Source organism: Equus quagga, chromosome 2 (genome assembly GCF_021613505.1).
Source record: "Equus quagga isolate Etosha38 chromosome 2, UCLA_HA_Equagga_1.0, whole genome shotgun sequence".
NCBI lineage: Eukaryota > Metazoa > Chordata > Mammalia > Perissodactyla > Equidae > Equus > Equus quagga.
This window is the reverse complement of record NC_060268.1, coordinates 58,103,904-58,125,730: the sequence shown is the minus strand read 5'-3', so window position 1 is coordinate 58,125,730 and position 21,827 is coordinate 58,103,904. Positions and strand designations below refer to the sequence as shown.

General features: G+C 37.6%; 1 protein-coding gene across 8 annotated transcripts in view; it reads left to right on the top strand.

The window, feature by feature from the left end:
* Window positions 1–21,827, top strand: part of CSNK1G1 (casein kinase 1 gamma 1) — a 186,633-nt gene that overhangs the window by 41,381 nt on the left and 123,425 nt on the right. For 2 of the 8 annotated variants that reach the window (XM_046653436.1, XM_046653437.1), the window contains exon 2: window positions 11,115–11,162. The exons of the other annotated variants lie outside the window; for them this stretch is intronic. The gene's annotated coding sequence lies outside the window, so the exon portion shown is untranslated. The remainder of the gene's footprint in view (window positions 1–11,114; window positions 11,163–21,827) is intronic. 8 annotated transcript variants of the gene reach the window in all.

Below are 21,827 nucleotides of genomic sequence, written 5' to 3'. Positions count from 1 at the left end.
CCCAGTCAGGGACCTGCACCACTCGTCAGCACCCATGCTGTGGCTCAACCCACATACAAAATAGAGGAACACTGGCAATGGATGTTAGCTCAGGGCCAGTCTTCCTCAAAGAAAAAAAAAAAGGAAGATTGGCAACAGATGTTAGCTCAGGGAAAATCTTCCACAGCAAAAAATAGAAAATTCTACATTATATATTCAGAAATATATGGTTAAAATACATTTTGGGAAGGTTACCTGAGTTTGGAAAGGTTCTTTTTGTCTTCCTGCCGTTTTGTGTCAGTGGCTGGAACATAGGAGTACAAGAATAAAGGTGAAATGAGAAGTGGACTGCTGCAATGGATTTAATAAGAATAAAATAAGAGTTAGGCCAGTATTTTTTCCTTAGTTCATTGTATGAAGAGTTGAATCTGAAAGCAGTATCACTAGGATATATGTATGTATTAGTGAGGTATTTGACTATGCATTTGTGGGAGCTGGTTAAGCAGTCTGTAAGTCTGAGTCTGTTGCTAGAGCTTGAAGTTCACAGGCAGGTAGTTGGTAAAAAAACATGGGAAATTGGAAGCCATGAGCACAAGCTAGAACTGACAAAGACAGACTAAAATGCTTATCAGTTGCCATTCCCTTTAAGCTTGTTGGTGTAGGTATCCTGCAGGAGAAGCTGGGCATTCTTACTCAAGGAGCTAAACATGCACTTGGCCCAAGAGAAGGAGACGCTAAAGCTGGGTACAAGGGAAGATGGAATCATTACAGGCCTGGGCTACTTCCACACACCAACAAAGTGAGCTAGCAGATGAGTGACAGCGTGTGAGCTATAAAAGCACCTGTCCTGACCTTCTGACCATGAAAACCAAAATGTCTGCTGCTTCACTTCCACCTTCCAGGTGTTGCATGAAAATGTCTTTTGTGTCCCACCCTAACCAGAAACAAACAGGGAAAGGAATTCTGGGAAATCTTGTTTATCCTAGCTAAGTTGACGCATTACAAAAACTTTTACATACATTTATGGGTATGTATATGCATTAAGTAAAATTTTCAGTACTTTCCTATAGCAGTGATTTTTCAGCTCCAGTGCAAAAGAACCATTTGGAGAGCTTGTTAAACTGCGGATGTTTGGGTCTTGCACCAAGATTCCAATTAAGTGGGTCAGGAGTTGGAGGCCAGAAATACTTGTTTTTATAAAGAATAGCAAATGCATGGAGGTTTTTTTTGCCACATTTAGAGAAATATTGATAACAAATATTGTATTAGAGTAATGGTTCTCAATCCTAGCTGCATATTTAAAAAATAACAGTGTCCTGCTCATCCTCATCTTATTAAGTCAGGATATTAAGGGAGGTATAGATCCTGGTTTTGTGTAGTTTATGTTTTACTAATGATTCTGCTGAACAGCAGGAGTTCAAAGAAAATACTCAAAAAGTATAGGGACCTAGTAACTAGCTTTGAGATTGGTCCATATTTATTTCGCATAGTGATGTTTGATGAATTAGTGAAGATTGAATTTGATCAAAGTATCCTCTCAAAACAGGTGAGTAGAGCCAAAAGTCTCACTGAGTGAAATTTTGTCCTATTCTATCCTGTTCTTCAAAACTAGGAAACTGTCAGAATTTTTCTGACACAAATTGATCATCTGCTATTGATATTTCAGTCTTTTAGCTTTTATTCAACTGCAAGTTATAGACATGGGAGGCTTCATCTTAATTAACAGGTCTGATTTTAATAGCATTGCAAGTGCGAAGTGAAGATGAAGGTTAGTTAGCCTGTTAAGCAATTTACAGATTCACACTTCAAATTTAATTCCAGGTTCTGGTTTTCAGTAAACTATGGAATTGTATTCCATGTTATAGGGAATTTCTTAGAAATATCTGTATATACTGTATAACTGTTTAAAAAAATGAACCATACTGACAGGAACAAGTCCAAGATGTAGTAAGTTACAGAAAAAAAGCAAACACCAGAACTTTAAATTTGTGTAGTATTATCCCATTTCTTTTTTCCACTTTAAAAGCTGTACATTGTAAACAATGTTATGTGGTTAGTTCATTTTCAGCAAAGGTGCTGAGACCATTCAGTGGAGGAAAGGACCATCTTTTCAACAAATGATGGTGGGAAAACTGGATATCCACATACAAAAGAATGATGTTGGACTCTTAGTTTACACCATATACAAAAGTTAACTCAAAATGGATCAAAGACCTAAGCTTGACAGCTAAAACTATAAAACTCTTAGAAGAAAACATTAGGAAAAATATTCATGCATTGGATTTGGTAATATATATAGCAAATATATATATATATATATATATATTTGGCAATATGTATAGTTTTATAGCTATGACACTAATACCACAGGCAACCAAAGAGAAAATAGATAAATTGGGCTTCATCAAAATTAAGAACTTTGTACATCAATGGACACTATCAAGAAAGTGAAAAGACAATCTACAAATGGGGTAAAATTTTGCGAGTCATATCTAAGGGATTAATATGTAGAATATATATATAACTCAACAACAAAAAAAACAATTCAAAAATGGGCAAAGAACTTGAAAGACATTTCTCCAAAGAAGATATACAAATAAACGCATGAAAAGATGCTCAATGTTATTAGCCATTAGGGAAACACAAATCAAAACCACAATAAAATACCACTTCATACCCATTAGTGTGGTTATTATGAAAAAAACAAGTGTTGGTAAAGATGTGGAGAAATTGGAAACCTTCTTCTGCACTGCTGGTGAAAATATAAAATAGTATAGCCACTGTGGAAAACAGTTTGATGGTTTCTCAAAAGGTTAAATATGGAACTACCATATAACCCAGCAATTCCATTCCTAGGTATATATCCAAAAGAATTGAAATCACAGTCTTGAAGAGATATTTGTACATTAATGTTCATAGCAGCATTGTTCATAGTACAGCCAAAAGGTGGAAGCAAGCCAAGCATCTGTTGACAGATGAATGGATAAACAGAATGTATATACATGTAGCATATATATTTTCTAGTTTGTTATCTCTATAACAATTATACCCAGTGGTTAAGTTCGCACATTCCGCTTCAGCGGCCTGGGGTTTGCTGGTTCGGATCCCAGGTGTGGACTTGGCACCACTTGGCAAGCCATGCTGTGGTGGGCATCCCACATATAAAGTAGAGGAAGATGGGCACGAATGTTAGCTCAGGGCCAGTCTTCCTCAGCAAACAGGAGGATTGGCAGCAGATGTTAGCTCAGGGCTAATCTTCCTCAAAAAGAAAAACAAAGCCACAATCAATTAGTATAGTGATGGATGGATGGTATAAACTAGGTTAATGTTATTCATTCAGGCGTCATCAATTTCTTGAGCAACTACTATGTGTTAGGCCCAATGTTGGCACTGGGAGTACAGTGATAAACAAGATTTGCTTCTACATTGAACTTACAGGCAGGTTTTAAGTAGGTTTTCTTTTGTCCATATCCTTAAATTTTTTGAAATGAAGTAAATAAGACAGGAAATACCAAGAGTAAGTTGACTCTCTATACTCGAGGAACTGAAATCAGAATGTAGTTTGTGTGACAATCTAATATGCCCTTGATCAACAGAAAAGGTTGAAATTCTATTTTGCCCGTCAATATTGGAGAGACTTTTTACTATTAAGCTTGTGATAAGGCGTTATTTTTAAAGTAATAATTAGGTGAAAAGTTACTTTAAAGCTTAAAAATTCAAATCTTCAATCACGAAGTAAATCTCTTGGGAGGAAACCTGCTAGTTCTTTGAAAGGTGGCTAGCAATGAGGCAGTCAATGGAGAGAGCTCAATCGGATAATGATTTGGGACTGTCAGTCACCAAGGCGGCCTGTGGGTGTTCTGTAGCCTGTTATGCTGACTATTCCTGTATTACCAACCTGCAGTTATCAAAGCTTCTATTTATAAATTTTAAAAAATAATAATTCTAGGAAAAATGAGGATTCAGGATCCTTGTGACTTTATGCCAATGAGAGGTGTTTGTGGCTCTTCAATACTGGCTTCATTGTGACAGTTTTATTATTTATTTTCCTTGAGGGGAGGAGAAAAGCCATCTGGTCAGTGAAAGCTATTATGTTTTTGATTTTTAGCATAAGTTGGCTTGAAGAATGTTTTAGTGCAGTAGAAAAAGCAAACCCTTTTACCAGGTACTGAAACATGTTTTTCCTATTAGCCTGTGTTTGTTTACCCTTCTCACACAGGATGTATTCTGAAATAATAGGTAGAAGTATTTGAAACAAATGTTGCTTTCTTTTGTAGATTGTCTTAACAGAGCAATTCTTGTAAAATAGCCGGTATTCTCAATCCTTGTATTAACTCTTTTGGAAATATCATTAGGGAAACCAAAGATAGAAATAATATTGTGATCTCTAGGGTTACCTTAAGTTAGAGAGAAAACCAGATAATTCTATGAGTGAGCTTTTTGGTGAAGATAAGTGTAATACTGTCATCTATTAAAGTAGATAAAAGATTTAAGTAGTTCAAGCTTTTTTGGTACATTGCCTTAGTTTTAAATTAAAGGCTCCTCTTTCCAGTCCTTGAATGAGTTGCTCTTTAGAAAATGGTACTCTTCTGTTTTACTCCTGAGATGTACGTACTAGGATTTCTTTATTCCCTTCTTCCCAAGTAATTTTAGCTAATGTTTAAAGCTAAGTATATAATCTGAAAATAAAGATGAATTTCCTAGTCCTATAATAGTTCTAATACTAAAATTTAGAAGTTTGGTAAATTAGTATAAGTTGTGTTTATCAGAAGAACTGGCTTTAATATGTATACGTCAGTATATTTATAAGTTGATAATGTTTACGTAACTTTTAAAAATGAAAGAATCTTTCTTTGACAGTAAAAATATTTTCTTTTTCAATCTATACCTTAAAACACAGTAAAACTAACTGAAAACCCAGGTGCAGATGTTTTCATTCATGTTGAATGAGGTGAGGTCTGATGTGATATGATGAGACAGGACATGACGTGGCTAAGAGCTTTGGAATCAGGCATATCTGAGTTTGAGTTTTCTGTCTGCCTCTTCTTAGCTGTGGTAGTGTTAGGCAAATTACTTAACATCTCTAAGCTTTATTTCTCTCCTAGGTAAAGTGAGAATAATACCTATCTCATAGGATAGTTGTTAAATAAGATATCCCAGGTGAAGCGTCTTATATAGTACCTGTGTGTGGTAGGCACTCACAAGATGCTCTTGGGGCTGGCCCCGTGGCCGAGTAGTTAAGTTTTCATGCTCCACTTTGGCGGTCCAGGGTTTCACGGGTTGGGATCCTAGGCATGGACATGGCACCGCTCATCAGGCCATGCTGAGGAGGTGTCCCAAATAGCACAACTGGAAGGACCTACAACTAGAATATACAACTGTGTACTGGGATGCAGCTGTATACTGGGGGGCTTTGGGGAGTAGAAGAAGAAAAAAGATTGGCAACAGATGTTAGCTCAGGTGCCAATCTTTAAAAAAAAAAAAAAAGAAGATGCTCTTACTACTGTAAAAACCCAATTTAGGGGCTGGCCCCGTGGCCGAGTGGTTAAGTTCGCGCGCTCCGCTGCAGGCAGCCCAGTGTTTCGTTGGTTCAAATCCTGGGCGCGGACATGGCACTGCTCATCAGACCACGCTGAGGCAGCGTCCCACATGCCACAACTAGAAGAACCCACAACGAAGAATATACAACTATGTACCGGGGGGCTTTGGGGAGAAAAAGGAAATAATAAAATCTTTAAAAAAAAAAAAAAAACCCAATTTAGAGCTGTGAATTAAGCCCTAAAGTTCTGGTAGTTAAAAAGTTATACTTAGGGAGCTTTAAATATTACCAGAATGATGAAGTACTAACAGCTTTCAGGATATATGAATTGTCTTTTAGGCTTGAACTCCCCACTTTGACCTCCTCCAGTTGATGGAATTCAGTTATCTTTACTGAAAATAATGAAGGATGAAGCTTAAAGCTGATCGTATACACTTGTAGAATTCAAATAAAAGCCTGCTGTGCTGCTTCTGAGTGTATAGCTATAGCCGTATCCTAGTAAATGTAAAATACCGTCAAAGACCTTTTGAATTCGTGTTGCTCCATTCTCCTTAAAATAAATAACTTTTGTTTTGTTTTATTACAACTTAGCTGTGGAGAATGATTACAGGAAAAACAGTGCCCACTGTTTGAGATATCACAAAAATTGAAAGGAGCAAAAGAGTTCTGTATTAAATTTTGTATTAATCAAGTTCTCATGGTTCAGATACTTCTTTGTGTTCAAAAGTTACCCTGCCTGACACATTAGAGAGCGTTGGACTGCATAATAATAAATTTTACCTCACATGGTAATTCAGCAGTATCTTCTTGACAAAACTTGAATGTATATATATACATGAAAATATATTCCTACTTCCTAAAAGGATAAATTCTCTTGTGATAATCTTTGTATTTGTTGCACAGTCAGCGATGAGTCTTAAGAAGCTTTGAGGCAACTGGATAGGGTTCGTTTGTAATCTCAGGTTACAAGAGTATGCTGTCGGGGCCGGCCCAGTGGCACAGCAGTTAGATGCACACATTCTGCTTCTCGGCAGCCCGGGGTTCGCTGGTTCAGATCCTGGGTGCAGACATGGCACCGCCTGGCCAGCCATGCTGTGGCAGGCGTCCCACATATAAAGTAGAGGAAGATGGGCACGGATGTTAGCTCAGGGCCAGTCTTCCTCAGCAAAAAGAGGAGAATTGGCAGCAGATGTTAGCTCAGGGCTAATTTTCCTCAAAAAAAACCAAAAAGACGAGTATGCTGTCTTAGGGCAACAATATACTTCTCTTCCTTTATAATCATTGTAATGTTTATAAAAGCACAGTGGTGTAAGTCACAGGCTCCTGAGTCAGGCTGCCAAGTATCCTGGCTCCACTTCTTCCTAGTTTTGTGATCTTAGGCACCTTCCCTGGTCTCATCTGTGAAATGAGGATAATAGTAAAAATATTACTATCTCGGGCCGGCCCCGTGGCCAAGTGGTTAAGTTCGCACGCTCTGCTTCAGTGGCCCAGAGTTTCGCCAGTTCGAGTCCTGGGCACAGACATGGGACTGTTCATCGAGCCATGCTGAGGCAGCATCCCACATGCCACAACTGGAAGGACCCACAACTAAAAATACACAACTATGTACCAGGGGGCTTTGGGAGAAAAAGGAAAAATAAAATCTTAAAAAAAAAATTACCATCTCATAAGGTTTTGGAAGGATTTAATGAATTAATGTATTTAAAGCACTTAAAAAGTGCCTGGCACATAAGGGCTCAGTAAATTTTAGATGTTATAGCTGTTGCTATTCTACAGTGTGACAGATGTGAACTATTTCCAGTTTTTCATTATGTCCTATGAAGTGAATGCAGAGAATAGTAAAATCTATTGGGAAAGAGTGACTTTGTATTAGGAATACTAGAAGGAATCTATTCCTTTTGCACTACTATGTAAGCTATAAAATGAGACAATAAGCAGATAATAACCCTTTGAAAGAAAGAAGAGACTAAATGTAACTTTAAACATTCTAATCAGAAGGGTGGAATTGTTTATATGTTTAGCCAATGATTAACAAATAATTCTTTGAGATTGGGCAAAAGTTAATAAAAAGGGTGGTACTTTATTTAATGTTGTAGCAGATTTTCAACAGCAGCTCTTCAAGTTACTAATAAATATAGTGGAACAGTAAAGACTCATTCATGACAAAAGCAAGAGGAAGGTAAGAGTGTAATGCATTTTATATTGCTACAATTAAAGCAGAGCAGTATCTTAAACTTTAGAGTAACTGAGTTTAAACTTAGTTTGCATATACCAAGTGAGAGAGTAGTATGTGCCTGAGATGAAAAAGGCTTAACTGTTGGCACCTTGGGGAAAAAGAACCAGCTGTCTTTTTGGCTAGTTCATGCATAAAAGTAAGAAAGAGAAACCTGTGTGTGGGAATATTCATGTTGTAAGCTTTTTTTTAAAAGATTTTATTTTTCCTTTTTCTCCCCAAAGCCCCCCGCTACATAGCTGTGTATTTTTAGTTGTGACAGCTTCTAGTTGTGGTATGTGGGACACCACCTCAGCATGGCCTGATGAGTGGCACTATGTCCACACCCAGGATCCGAACTGGTGAAACCCTGGGCCGCCGAAGCGGAGCGCCCAGACCCAACCACTCGGCCACGGGGCCAGCCCCCATGTTATAAGCTTTTGTGCTCCACGAGAGGAGAAAATTATGTTATAGAATGGGGATTTAAGAAGGTGAAAGATATTTACTACTTAGGTAATTGAGTTGAGAAAAAGGAATAAAAATACAATGAAATAATACAGTGCTTAGCAGGCACTCTCATGAGATTTGTTAGTGCCTTGTGTGGCTTAACAATAAGTTAGTGGGAAATACAGGAATAGAATTCAGGCTTTATGTACAGAATCATTATAACCCCAACTGCCCTTCCTCTTTCCCCACTGTATTGGCTGGCTTGCTTGCTCAAGGAAAGTTTAATGATATGATCATTTCATAATGGGAAAGCTTTACCAGTATTAATGTTAAGTCTTTGACTAGATGCTTTTAATTGAAATTTGCAGTGTCTGTGGTGGCCTTAACCTAGCGCAATATCAAAAGCAGCTGCATTCATCATCAGGCCATGGACTTGTAATTGTCTATGGTATATCATAGCCTTTTTCCTTTATAAACGCATCTGTTCGTCATATAAATGCTTGCATTATCTAATGTGGAATAACCTTTTGTTTTGAATGCTTAGAATAATACATTAATTTGTTCTCATTTGGATTTGAAATTGAAAAATGGGAATTTTCAATTGCGTAAGAAACAGAAATGAATTAAATTTATCTAGTTAACATTTCTAACCATGATATTCTGAACTTCTCTGTAGAAAGCATCATTACTTCAGACTCTCACCTTTCATATTGACTTGTTTTTAATGCTGGAGTGAACCAAGATCCTTTTTAGTTTAAACAGGGTACTTTTCTCGTGTTTCATGGGTTCCCATCCTTGTTTTTGGCAACATAGATTATTTATGCTAAAAAATTTAAAAGCTTTATTTTGAGCTTAACGACTTTAGACCAGAGGTTGCAAACTGGTGTCTTGGACATTGTTTAAAATTCTAAAAAATTAATTGCCAGCATATAGAAAATGGCAAAATTTATTGAAATTTCAGTACTTAGCAACTCTTAACAAATCAGAGCTGGCAACATTGGGCCTGTATTCTTATATGGCAGAACTCAACAGGAGCTGAGAGCTGGGACGTCCACTATTCACTTTATCACTATGCACTTTTGAAGTAGTCGTCACTCATTACATTCGATATCTGGTCCTTCTCAGCATTGCAACTTATGCATCAATGAGTTTGTTTCTTGATGTGTGCCTGTTTCAGTAGAGTTATTTGGAGAATCATAAAAAGCCCTGGTCTGCTTGGGTCATCACTTAGTTTTGTTTTGTTTGTTTAAGCCTTTAGACAAGTAGTATTTTCCTTCTATGATTTTAATTTATTCAAGAGAAAGGTATTACATTTTATGTCTGTAACTTAAATACAAGGAGATAAGCATGATAAATTAAGCTAACTTTGAAACAAACTTACAATAATTTAAAATCCAAATAAGTATGCTTTCTTAAAGTAATCATGTCAAGAGGCCAGTTATTCTAAAAGTGCTACTCAAAACATTTTTGAAAAAAAAATGATGGCATATTTCTTTTGAGTATTCCCAGGAATGTCAGATTTTTATCCTTTCAGAGTAGATACGTTTTAGTAATACTTGAAAGGTATGTATAATTTGTCAAGAAAATAAAATGTGACAAATTTTATGAAGTAGCAAGAAGTCAGATTTTATCCAGCTTCACAGTAAATTTGAACATTTGTTCAAAGTAAATAATTCTCCAGGAAAGAAGATATTATAAATACAGGTTTATACTCATTAGCCTTCAACCTTTACCCCCTCCCCCCCAAAAGTAAGGAAGAAAACTTCATCAGGTGATGAAAATTGATAACAACCCTAATTTAATGCCACAAATTTCAAGGAATATTTTCCAGGAACAGTATACTTTGAACCAGATTGAAAGAAATTCGTTTGCAATTATCCTTCCCAAGAGGACCACACAGTATTGTCAGAACCACATAAAGTTTGAAAACTCTTGCTAAAATGTCACAAAAAGAAGAACGTTAGGTACATGACTCAGTTGTGTCTTGAGGCCACAACAGCAAAGTCATAAAGGAAGTATATAGGATTTATTCATATTATTTGTAGAAGTATCTGTATAAATACATATTTTCCCTCCTTTCTGATAAAAGCTTTTAATATCACAATCGGGTTACTTCTACATTAAGAAGTCTCCACCTTGGGGGCCAGCCCCGTGGCCTAGTAGTTATGTTTGCAGGCTCAGCTTCTGGGACCCAGGGTTTCCCTGGTTTGGATCCTGGGCGCGGACATGACACTGCTCATCAGGCCACGCTGGGGCAGCGTCCCACATGCCACAACTAGAGCAACTCACAACTAAAATATACAACTATGTACTGTGGGGCTGGGGAGTAGGTGAGAAAAAGCAGAAAGAAAAGAAAAAAGATTGGCAACAGTTGTTAGCTCAGGTGGCAATCTTTAAAAATGAAGTCTCCACCAAATTTACATAAACAAGATTTAGAGGTGAGGGCCAAAGCCAGGAGAAACAGTCTCATATGAGTTTTTCTCAGCTAGATAGCACTTGCTTTAGGCCCTAGCTCCCTGCCCATCCCTGTCAGGCAGTAAAATGAATGAAACAACTAGAGAAACTGAAAGTGTTTACCAGGTAAATAAACTCAGGAAAAACCAATTGCGCTAATTGTGGGCTAAAGATAGACCCAGTTTGCTACCTCCGAGTTCAAAAATTATTTTTAAAACAGAGATATGCTTTAAATTGATTAATCATATGATTTGGGAATTATATCTTAATAAAGCTGCTTTGAAAAAACACAAATGAGATCCCATGGAAAAATTTTGCCATAAAAAGGGGCATAAATCTATTATTCAAGTAATGATGAACATCAGTGTGGGAAACAGAAGAAATTTTAAGTCACTCGAGGGAGAGAGAATTAGGCTGGCTCCTAGCAAAAATTTGTGGACTTATTTAAGAATCACCACACACTTTTGTTTTTTATTGTTTCAGGAGGAAGTTGTGAGGCCAGTGCACTTTTGACTCAATGGGGTTGAATGGGTGAGTAAGTGAGTGTAGAGTCCTTTGGTAAGTGTGGCAGATTGGGAGAGAGCTCAGGCTTTGGATTCCTGACTGAGTTTGCCTGTGTGATTTAGTCAGTGAGTATAAGCTCTCTGAGCTTCAATTTTCTTGTCTATGACAAGGAATAATTTTCTTTTATCAAGGCAGGTAAGTCCAGGTTAACTTCACTGAATAGGTCACACAGCCCCCCAAGTCACTTATTTTTAAAATGTAAACTCTCTTTTATAAACCTAAATCTCTTAAGTGTAAATGTTACTCCCCTGCTTTAAATACTTAAATGGCTTCTCATTGCCTATCAGCAACCTATAAAATCCTCAGTGATGGACTCCTGCTGTCTCTTTACCTTGCACACTGTAATCTCCAGCCTTGCTGATCTTTTACCAAGAGCCTTTCTTTACAGGCTGTTCTTCTCTCTGGAGGCTCTATTCCTAGTTCTTGATAAGGTCAGCTCCTACTCATCCTTGAGGGCACTGTTTAAATGTGGCTTTTCTTTTTTTGCTGAGGAAGATTAGCCCTGAGCTAACATCTGTGCCAGTCTTCCTCTACTTTATATGTGAGCTGCCTCCACAGCATGGTTGATGAGTGGTGTAGGTCCGCACCTTGGATCCGAACCTGCAAACCTGGGCTGCCAAAGCAGAGCAAACTTAACCACTATGCCACAGGGTGGGCCCCTAAATGTGGCTTTTAATAAAGGCCTTAATCACTCTCTAAGGCTCTCCCTTTTGATTTCCCCATAATCTTTATTTTAGTAGACCTTTGTTTTCTTTGTAGCATGGTCCAGATTTGTAGTTCTTTTATTCATGTGATTATTTGTGGTGCCCTTTTCTAGCCTATTAACGCTGTGAGCGAGCACAGGAACGATATATACGTTGAGTTTACTGTTATATCCCTGATGACTATTCTAGTTTTAGACACGTAGGAGGCACTCACTAAGAGTTGATTGAATTGAGAACTCCTCTTTGGATAAATACAGGTGCTTATATTTTTCCTTTTTGATACCTGGACATTAAGTAAACTCCTCCAGTAATTGTTATACATCTTTAAGGTTCTTTTATATAGAGATAATATTTAAAAATGTGTGCGTTTTGTTTTTAAGACTTTAGTGTTTAGAGAAGTTTTAGGTTCACATGAAAATTAAGAGGAAAGTACAGAGATTTCCCATATTCCTCCTGCCTCCACATTCCTCCTGCCTCCACACATGCATAGCCTCCCCCATTATCAACATCCTTCACCAGAGTGGTACATTTGTTAGAACTGATGAACCTACATTGACACATCATAATCACCCAAAGCCTATAGTTGACATTAGGGTTCACTCTCTATGGGTTTGAATGTATGTATAATGACATGTCCACCATTATAGTATCATAACATAGCAGTTTCTCTGCCCTAAAAATCCTCTGTGATCCATCTGTTTATCCCTCCACCACCTCCCCCTGGCAACCACTAATCTTTTACTGTCTCTGTCGTTTTGCCTTTTCCAGAATGTCATATAGTTGGAATCATACAGTATGTAGCATTTTCAGATTGGCTTCTTTCACTTAGTAAATGCATCTAAGTTTCCTCTGTGTCTTTTTGTGGCTTGATAGCTCATTTCTTTTTAGTGTTGAATAATATTTCATTGTTTGGGTGTACCACAGCTTATTTATCCATTCACCTACTTAAGGATATTAGAGCCCTTAGCATATTAATAATACATATTTTAAATTCCTGATCTGATAATTTTATCATTCTTTCCATGTCTGGTTCTGATATTTGCTCTGTCTCTTCAAATTGTGTTTTTTGCCTTTTATTATGCCTTCTAATTTTTTCTTGATAGCCAGACATGATGTACCCGGTAAAAGGAACTGCTATAAATAGGCCTTTAGTAATAACGTGGTGAGGTATGAGGGGAGGGGAAGCATTCCGTAGTCCTATGATCAGATGTAAGTCTTTTAGTGAGCATATTTCTCTGGACTGTGAGCTTCACAAGTGTTTCTCAGGGTTTTTTTCTCTCCCCTTATGTGGAACTGGATGGCTGGAGTAGTTTGGAGTTGGGTGTTTCCCTTCTACCATGTAGAAGGCTAGAGGGGGCTAGAGTTGAGTAGTTTCCTTCTCCCAGGTCAGTTAGGCTCTGCTAAATACCCCAGCAGCTTAAGCTCTCGGTAACTAGTTTCTCCAGAGGACATGCCTTCTTGAGAACAGAGTCCTCTGGCATATTTCAAAATGATTCATTTTCTCCTTCCCCTGCTGGAAGCACAAAAGGATTTTTTTCTTCGGTGTTTACTGTCAGAACCTGGTCGAGGTACTGGAGGTAAATCTCACAAAATTGTGGGGCCCTTCCTATGATTGGGTCCCCCTGGAAGCTTTAACTCTTACAGTTGTCCACACTGAGTCTCCAGATATTCATCAATTACAGTTCAGGTTTTCCTGCCCCAGCACTGGTTCCACTGAGTATTCCGATTTTCTGCTCCAGTAAGTTGTGACTCCTGTATTCACTTGTCTCTCTCCAATATTGGGGGTAGTGGTTTGCTCCATGTTCTCCCCTCTCTGATGGAGGCAAGAAGAGTTGTTGACTTTTCAGTCTCTTAAGCTTTTTACTTGTTAGAGTGGTGACTTCCAAGCTCCTTATATGTAGAACTGGAAACCAAAAGTCCCTGGTATATCTTTTTCTTTTTATTTATTTATTTACTTTTTGGTAAGGAAGATTCTCCCTGAGCTAGATTTGTTGCCAGTCTTCCTCTTTTTTTTTGCTTGAGCAAGATTCACCCTGAGTGAAATCTGTGCCAGTCTTCCTCTATTCTGTATGTGGGATGCCTCCACAGCATGGCTGATGGATGGCGTAGGTCCACGCCCAGGATCTGAACCCATGAACCCAGGCCGCCTAAGCGGAGCATGGAACTTCAACCACTCAGCCACGGGGCTGGTCCTTTTTTTTCCCCAATCATTCTTTAAATCTTTTTTCCCTCTGGTAAAAGATAGTAAGTTTCAGATATGTCCCTTTTCTTGTAGGAGAAGGTAAATCAAATGGAGGGAAGTAAATTTCTGTCAAGGCTGAGAATAAAAATGTGGATTTCTACCCTTAGTCTTCTGCCTCACCAACTGTGTGCCTATGTTAAATAGGCTGTTTTTGCATGGCCTGGAGAAAAACATAAGAGCTAAATATTGATTATGGCAGAGAAACTCCCAGATAAAAAAACTTAGAATTGGATTTTAAACAAAACCAGTGTCTTGGTTGTTAGTCTTTATCTTCTGATGCTCTATTATGCCATCTAGGATGGGTAAAAATTTGGGTCATAATTTTCTAATGACCAGTGCCTTTTCTACAATAATAACACGTTCAGTGTAATTAAGGCAAGGTATAATTGTCATGGTACTTGGGATTATTATGTTTTTCTTTCTCTTCAGAATGATGGCAGGGATTATGATCTCTTGGATTTGCTCTTTTCAACTTTGTTAAATGTCTCCTTTGTTTGAAAACCAAGATTGAGAACTCATGCATTCATTTATGTATTTCTTTGTTCATTAAATATTTGAGAAACTCCTATGCCAGGCCCTATGAAAAAAATGGTAAATGAGACAGTTTCTACCTTTACAGATGTAATACACAAGTGAATAAGCAATTACAGTGTACCGTAATTAGTGCTATGGTGGGGTGCTAAAAGTACAGAAGAGGGGCATGTAACACAGAGTTGAGGAGTCAGGAAAAGTTTTCCAGAGAAAGAGATATTTTAAGGTAAAAGCTAAAAAGGAGCATAAATCAACCTAAAGAACAGAGATAAAAGAGGGATCCAGGCTAAGGGCCCGTTGGAGGAAATGAAGTTTGGTGTTCATTAACCTAAACTGTAACATAGGGGGAGGATTTAATTGAAATGAAGCTGGAGAGGTAAAGCAAGTGCCAGATCAGGAAGGACTTTGAGCTTCTTAAAGGATTTTACCTTTCTTCTAAGAGCACTGGAAAACCACTGAAGGCCTTTGAGTTGGAAGATGACGTGATCAGACTTGCATTTTGGAAAGTTCCCTATGGGTATGATGTTGCACAAATTGGAATGGAAAGGTAAGAGAGTTGAGAGGAGAAACCTGGAAGCAAGGAGATCAGTTAAGAGATTCTGTTCCATCTTGGTGGGAGAATGGTTTCTTTGCCAAGGTGCCAAGAATGAAGATGGAGAGAAGCTTATAGATTTGAGAGTTAAAAGAGCTAAAATTGACAGTTCCTTTGTGTCCTGTTTAGGTTACTGGGTAGGTGGTTAATGGTATTGGTTATTGAGATAAGAACCCAAGAGAGGAAAGTAGGTTTGAGGTTTTCTTGGGGAGAAGAGGGGTGTGGTGGGAGTAGTAGGAACCAAGAGAAGATGAGTTTAATTGAGACTGTTGAATTTGAGGTGTCTGAATTTTCCATATTTAAGTAGAAAAATTGAGTATGCCCCTGAATATATAGATCTCAACCTCTGAAGAAAGATGATAGCTGGAAATGTAAATTAGAATTTATCAGCATATAAATGAATATATGATATGAATGCTTAGAACAATGCAGCAGTGTCTGGGAACAGTGTGCTTTACGTAACGTATGCTTAATAAATATTTGTTGAATGAATGCATGACCAGAAGGGATGGGAGTTGTTTTGAGTGAGAAGAGAGGCAGGCTTGGGCCAGTACACGGAGGAAATGAAACAATTCAAGGACCGGCTGAGTAAGAAAGAGCAGCCAGAGAGAGAGGAGAAAAATCAGGAGAGAGTGACAGCGTGAACTCAGAGGAGAAAGAGTATTCTAAGAAAGAACAAAAGGTCACCAGTGTCAGGAGATCAGGAAGATATGGACTGAAAAGTGTTCCTTGGATTTAGCCTCCAGGATGTAAAGGTTTACTTGAGGAGGAGAATGATAGTAATGGTTTGGGAGGATGGGATTACAAAGCCTATTGTGGAGCGTTCAGGTATGAGGAAATGGAAATAGTGAGTGAGGACAACTCTTCAGCTTGGTTGTGAAGGGCCTGTGGGAGAGAGAGGATGATAGCTGGACAGGAAATAATGATCAAGAGATGAGTGTTGTATCTTGTGTTTTTGTGGGGTTTTTTTGAGTTCATAATAGTTTACATCATTGTGAATTTCAGTTGTATGTCTTGGATTTTTAATGGGAAGACTTTGAGCATGTTTAAGTGTTCATTGTAGGAAGTTGGCAGAGAGGAAGAGGATAAAAATATAGGTGAGAGAAATAATACAGTGAAGTTTAAAAGTGATTTGCCTTGGGCGGGAGGGCCACCTCTCTTATATGACACAGGAAGAAGCTGAAGTAAAGATAGGTAGCTTTGCAGGCAGGTTTTGCTAGTTTGGTGTTAGAAAATTGAGGGAATTTGCATCTTTCATCAACAGATTTTTTGTTTCCTTTAGCTGACAAAATAAAAATTTTAATAACTAAAGTATTACATGCTTATTTAAAATTATTTATAATGCGCAAGTGTAAAATGAAATTTAAAGTTTCATTCTTTGCTCTTTAATCCTGCTCTTCAGAGATTAGTGTTCAGTTTCTCATCTATCCTTTTGAATTTCTTTTTAAGTACATGCAAACTATATTCACACAAGGGAGGTTGAAAAAGGATTTTAAATATTAATTATTTTGTTTTTTTTAATTGGCCTCATAATATACATATTATTGTACAACAGGCATTTTTTTACTTAATACATTTGGCTCTCTTTCCAGAGCTAGCATATTATGGATTTACCTTTTTTCTTTTCAGTACCTATACACTGTTCCATACTATGGATATACTGTAATTTAACCATTTTGCTAGCCCTGGACATTTCAGTTGACTGTAGTTTCTTGCTATTGAAAATAATACTCAGTGGATGTCCTTATTACTTTTGTAGAGTCAAATCATAGTCAGGGTTTGGTTCTAAAGTTATCACATGAGATTAATATCATGTGTAGTTCAGATATACCGCCTTCAAATAAATCCAGTGTGGTCAATTTTTCCTCCAACATTGGATCAAATTGTTATTTCTTCAGCTGAGCACCAGATAAAGTTTTAGTGCATTCTGGGGATATATTGTACAAAAATATGTGTCTCTTCAAACAATAAAACTACATTCCTTGTTGTGAGATTCACATACAGTCAGAGCCGATATGAATGTAGTGTAAGGGAACAAGATTCCTTTCTCTGGTTTATTGCACTATGAACCAATCCTTTATTGAATGTAATGGTAGGTGAGATTGGGCTTCACTATTTTCCTTTTTTTTTTTTTTTGCCAAGGGCATAAAGTTTGTGTATATATGATATAACTCCCTTATTTTTAGCACACTTGTCATGAATTTCTGTACTTATGTATGGATTGTTCAAAATGAGATTTAAAAGTCAAAGGGATTGCAGCTAAGTTTTTAAATTGTGTAATTATTCTCCAATAATGTTATGCCAGCCTATACTTCTTCCAGTAGTAGATGTGGCTTCTATTTCCTGTGTAAAGTAGATCATCTGCTAAGGATAAGGAGGCAGGTAGCAGAAGGACTGTTCAGCATGATTCAGGGTTCCAATGAATTAAGAATCCACATATTTATAGTGATATTAGTTGTGACGTTTTTCTCTACCAGTGCTTAGCAGAGCCCGGGTGTGGATACAGAGAAGGTGAGTAGTTAGATTCACACAGGATAGGGGCTTTGGCATAATACTGCTCGAAGTGATAATTGCAGAATCTTATCAGATTGGAGAAGAAAGTTAGGTCTAGAAGGGGCTGGTAGAGAGTTGAGGACCCTCAGAGGTTGATGAAATCACAGAATAAGTATAATGGAAGTAATTGAGTGAGAAACCTGGAAGGCAAATAAAATCAAAGTGACACTGTGTTTTACATCAACCTGTTATTTTTACTTGAAGAATGGGCAGCCCTTCTAAAAATGTATAGCAACAAACTGTTTTGCTACAGTCTGCAAACATATTAAAAATGTATGGAACAAACTAATTTATGAGAATGACGTTAGTTCTTTTCACTGAAAGTGGAAGATGTAAACCCAAAGATAATTCATTTCATTTTAATTTACTTTTTTAGTTGTAGGATGCAGTAATTGCTACAGATATACAATAAACAGCATTTAAAAAACCCAAGTATTACAGATTAAGTAGACATTGTTTTCTGTGCCTTTTTGGGAAGAATAGTACAAAGAACATTTTTTTCCTCAATCATTTGAGAGTAAATTGCTGACAAGATTTCCCATAAGCTCCAGTGTTTTAGTGTGTATTTCATATGTTTGAGTATATCTAATCTTCAGACTCAAATCGTTTAAGTTTTCCAGTTGTTTTAATAACATCCTTTATAGCAAAACATGCTAAGTATTTTAAGACTAAGTAAATATCCTATTCCTAATCAGACTTTTTTTTGTAAGTTAATTTTTATTGAGTTTATGATAGTTTACTATCTTGTGAAATTTCAGTTGTACATTATTGTCAGTCGTATTGTAGGTGCACCCCTTCACCCTTCGTGCCCACCCTTGACCCCCGCTTTCCGCTGGTAGCCACTAATCTGTTCTCTTTGTCTACACGTTTAACTCCCTCATATGAGTGGAGTCATACAGAGATTGTCTTTCTCTATCTGACTTATTTCACTTAATTCCCTCAAGGTCCATCCATGTTGTTGTGAATGGGACAATTTTATTCTTTTTTATGGCTGAATAGTATTCCATTGTATATATATATACCATATCTTCTTTATCCAGTCATCAGTTGATGGGCACTTAAGTTGCTTCCATGTCTTGGCTATTGTAAATAATGCTGCAATGAACATAGGGGTCCATGGGACTTTTGGAGTTGCTCACTTCAAGTTCTTTGGATAGATACCCAGTAGTGGGATGGCTGGGTCATATGGTATTTCTATTTTTAATTTTTTGAGAAATCTCCATACTGTTTTCCATAGTAGCTGCACCAGTTTACATTCCCACCAGTAGTGTCTGAGGGTTCCTTTTTCTCCACAACCTCTCCAACATTTGTTACTTTTTGTTTTGGTTATTTTTGCCATTCTAATGGGTGTAAGGTGATATCTTAGTGTAATTTTGATTTGCATTTCCCTGATGATCAGCGATGATGAGCATCTTTTCATGTGCCTATTGGCCATCCATATATCTTCTTTGGAGAAATGTCTTCATGTCTCCTGCCCATTTTTTGATCAGGTTGTTTGATTTTTTGTTGTTGAGTTGTGTGAGTTCTTTATATATTATGGAGATTAAGCCTTTGTCGGATATATGACTTGCAAATATTTTTTCCCAATTTGTGGGTTATTTTTTTGTTTCAATCCTGTTTTCCCTTGCCTTGAAGAAGTTCTTTAGTCTGATGAAGTCCAATTTGTTTATTCTTTCTATTATTTCCCTTGTCTGAGAAGACATGGTGTCCGAAAAGATCCTTTTAATACTGATGTCAAAGAGTGTACTGCCTATATATTCTTCTAGAAGCCTTATGGTTTCAGGTCTTACCCTTAGGTCTTTGACCCATTTTGAGTTTATTTTTCTGAATGGTGAAAAAGACTGGTCAATTTTCATTCTTTTACATGCGGCTTTCCAGTTTTCTCAGCACCATTTGTTGAAAAGACTTTCTTTTCTCCATTGTAGGCCCTAAGCTCCTTTGTCAAAGATTAGTTGTCCATAGATGTGTGGTTATATTTCTGGGCTTTCAATTCTCTTCCATTGATGTGTGCACCTGTTTTTGTACCAGTACCATGCTGTTTTTGTTTTGTTTTGTTTTGTTTTCCCATTTTTTTTTATTGAGTTATTGATAGGTTACAATCTTGTGAAATTTCAGTTGTACATTAATGTTTGTCAGTCATGTTGTAGGTGCACCACTTCACCCTTTGTGCCCACCCCCCACCCCACCTTTCCCCTGGTATCCACTAAACTGTTCTTGGTCCATAGTTTTAAATTCCTCATATGAGTGGAGTCATACACAGATTATCTTTCTCTTGCTGGCTTATTTCACTTAACAAAATTCTGTAAAGGTCCATCCATGTTATTGCAAATGGAATGATTTTGTTCTGTTTTGCAGCTGAGTAGTATTCCATTGTATATATGTACCACATCTTCTTTATCCATTCGTCTGTTGATGGGCACTTAGGTTGCTTCCACGTCTTGGCTATTGTAAACAGTGCTGCAATAAACATTGGGGTGCACAGGACTTTTGGGATTGCTGACTTCAGGCTCTTTGGATAAATACCCAGTAGTGGGATGGCTGGATCGTATGGTAGTTCTATTTTTAGTTTTTTGAGGAATCTCCATACTGTTTTCCATAGTGGCTGCACCAGTTTGCATTCCCACCAGCAGTGTATGAGGGTTCCTTTTTCTCCACAACCTCTCCAACATTTGTTGCTATTAGTTTTAGATATTTTTGTCATTCTAATGGGTGTAAGGTGATATCTTAGTGTAGTTTTGATTTGCATTTCCCTGATGATCAGCGATGATGAGCATCTTTTCATGTGCCTATTGGCCATCAGTATATCTTCTTTGGAGAAATGTCTGTTCATGTCTCCAGCCCATTTTTTGATTGGGTTGTTTGATGTTTTGTGATTGAGTTGTGAGAGTTCTTTATATATTAAGGATATTAAGCCTTTGTCAGATATATGACTTGCAAATATTTTTTCCCAGTTAGTGGGTTGTTTTTTTGTTTCAATCCTGTTTTCATTTGCCTTGAAGAAGCTCTTTAATCTGATGAAGTCCCATTTGTTTATTCTTTCTATTGCTTCCCTTCTCTGAGAAGGCATGATGTCCGAAAAGATCCTTTTAATACTGATGTCACAGAGTGTACTGCCTATGTTTTCTTCCAGAAGCCTTATGGTTTCAGGTCTCACCTTTAGGTCTTTGATCCATTTTGAGTTTATTTTGGTGAATGGTGAAAAAGAATGGTCAATTTTCATTCTTTTACATGTGGCTTTCCAGTTTTCGCAGCACCATTTGTTGAAAAGACTTTGTTTTCTCCATTGTATGCCCTCAGCTCCTTTGTCAAAGATAAGCTGTCCATAGATGTGTGGTTTTATTTCTGGGCTTTCAATTTTGTTCCATTGATCTGTGCAACTATTTTTGTACCAGTACCATGCTGTTTTGATTACTGTAGCCTTCTAGTATGTTTTGAAGTCAGGGATTGTGACGCCTCCAGCTTTGTTCTTTTTTCTTAGGATTGCTAGACTTTTTTTTTTTTTTTTAACTTTATTTTTTTCCTTTTTCTCTCCAAAGCCCCCTGGCACATAGTTTTGTATTTTTAATTGTGGGTCCTTCCAGTTGTGGCATGTGGGATGCCGCATCCGCGTGGCCTGATGAAGGGTGCCATGTCCGCACCCAGGATTCGAACTGGCGAAACCCTGGGCCGCTGAAGCGGAGCGTGCGAACTTAACCACTCGGCCACGGGGCTGGCCCCACCTAATCAGACTTTTAATTTACTCAATTATATCTGTGTAAATTCCTGGTTTCCTCTTTGGGACACTGAGGAGTCTTGACACGTCCTCAGTTACTGGGAACCACTGAGAACAAAGAAGGCAACTTAGGCAATCACAAAGATTTGAGAGACAACTAAAAACTAGGGCTTACTGAACAGTAAGTTTCATCTCCTACAGGAGATTACTCCATCAAGATTGGGAGATGTGGCTGTTTTATCTAATGCATAGAAACCATCACAGAGAGTCAAGGAAACTGAAGAAACAAGAATATTTT